This window comes from Trematomus bernacchii, unplaced genomic scaffold (assembly GCF_902827165.1).
Source record: "Trematomus bernacchii unplaced genomic scaffold, fTreBer1.1, whole genome shotgun sequence".
Taxonomy (NCBI): Eukaryota; Metazoa; Chordata; class Actinopteri; order Perciformes; family Nototheniidae; genus Trematomus; species Trematomus bernacchii.
This window is the reverse complement of record NW_022987370.1, coordinates 1,047,993-1,050,036: the sequence shown is the minus strand read 5'-3', so window position 1 is coordinate 1,050,036 and position 2,044 is coordinate 1,047,993. Positions and strand designations below refer to the sequence as shown.

Sequence of the window (2,044 nt, the reverse complement as noted above, 5' to 3'; positions counted from 1 at the left end):
CTGTGCTTAAATCTCTGATACATTCAAAGAGAGATGAATTATGCATGAGGCTTACTCCAACACTTAAGTGTAGAAAATTAGCATTCGTAACACATGAAGAGAGACCAACACATCCTCTTTATTTAATAACAAATACTCCATCAACATGTGAGTGAATGGTTTGCATAGGTACACTTTGAAGCTGGTATTGTTATAGCTCCTTCGATATGAAAAGGGTTCATAATTAACATTCAAAAACAGTGTGAAACTGGAATTACTTATAATACAAACAGCAGTGTTGCAGGATAACTTCTGTGAGGAATTGTTAGACTTTTTGTAATTTGTTTGTACATTTAAACAAATTGAAGATTTCAGTCACTCCAGTACAATCCATAATCATGTAATTGTACAGACAAATATATCTAATCTAGCACATGTATGCTATTTGTAAGGAAATGCATAATGTCTGCATTAACTAAGTCGTACAAAGAACACAAATAACACAGGAAATGTAACTAACAGCACAGAGGTTATTGATTAAAAAACATACCTTTTTATAATTAAATCACAGGTGTAAGGTTTCACATAATTTATGACTTCATTCCTTTGAGGTGTGCAGGTGAGAGACCCTGGACATTTGCATGATGACCCGTGGGAATACCTGACATGAATTATTAAAGTTATTAAAGAGGCCCTATTGTGCTCATGTTCAGGTGTATATAGTGCCTCTACTGTGACATGTCTCCATGCTTTAAAGGGCCCATGTCATGCTTTTCTGGTTATTACCCGTCCCCTTGTGTGTTATGAAGGTTTTTCTGCATGTAAACGGTCTGCAGAGTCACAAACCCTCAAAGTACACCCTGTAGCGAGTAAAACTCTAACACAGAAAAGACCTGTCTATGCTGCCCCAGAACGCCTCGTTGGACATTTCTCTTTTTCCATTGTTTACTTATTGGGTATAGTGACGTATTTCGGGTATAGTGACATAACGTAACGTCCGCGGAGCCGTTACGTTTGGACCAATCCGCGGACTTCCTCACACACACACACTCGGCGGGACGTTGCGAGGCTCGCTGCTGCGAGGAGCGGGGACACTGTGAGTTGGCTCACTGGTGTGGGGTCGGCGAGACAGCGAGACCACCGCGGGAACTCAGCCTGAGCACACACACAAACTCCCAGCCAGGCTGCGGGTGTGTGTGTGTGTTTCGTGCTGGGTTTAGCTGTGTCTCGCTGTCTCGCAGACGGCCACTGGGCTCACAGGGAGGAGGGGGGGCAGGAGCTCCAACAAGCCGTGTAGGACAGAGAGTGAATACACATACTATACAGAGATGCTGTATGAGAAACCAATGTGAGTTTGGAACATTGCACAATATAAATGTATTCTAGTAGACCTCAACAATGGAATTATGATCAGTAGAAATGGCCATGACATGGGCCCTTTAATGTTCAAAAAGCTCTTTATTTTTCTCATACTGCCTGTGCTGCAGCACCTCTTTTCACCCTCTGTCTGAAACCAGAGCCCAGTCTGCTCTGATTGGTTAGCTGGCCGGTCTGTTGTGATTGGTCAAACAGCTTAGAGATGTCCCGCCCCTTAGCCTATCACGGACAATGTGTCAGTGTTCCTGAAGTAAACAAAGGAGTGCAATGGAGGCAGGGATTTGAGCCTTTACAGACCGTTTACATGCACTCAAATCTATAGACCACGACAGGGAAGGGAGAAACCCCAGAAAGCTGAATTGGGCCTCTTTAACTCAAATATGTCCAAAATGACGTGAGAAATACGGCTCAATGTAGCTTCAACATTCATTAAGGATCATAAACAAAATATATTAATTCAGCTGCAGTGTGAACCTTCGTACGGAAGAGGATAAGGGCCATTGGAAACCTTTTTTTTTGGATGTGACCTAACGTAAACAAAATGTGACTTTCCTCTCCCGTACATTTGAATCCTTCATGGTGACAGATTTATGATCAGCTCTGTTTGTCCTTCAGTCCGTCCTCGTGTCAGTCTGTCCGGCCGGATCAGGAGCAGGAAGTGCCGGGTCGTGTGTGTGTGTGTGTGTGT

At 43.3% G+C, this 2,044-nt stretch overlaps 1 protein-coding gene across 1 annotated transcript in view; it reads right to left on the bottom strand.

Annotated features, from left to right (window-relative positions):
• Positions 1-1,534: 1,534 nt before the first annotated feature.
• pemt (phosphatidylethanolamine N-methyltransferase) overlaps positions 1,535-2,044 on the bottom strand; it is a 65,705-nt gene continuing 65,195 nt past the window's right edge. Inside the window, exon 7 of the mRNA XM_034132838.1 lies at positions 1,535-2,044. This exon is cut by the window's right edge and continues 129 nt beyond it. The gene's annotated coding sequence lies outside the window, so the exon portion shown is untranslated.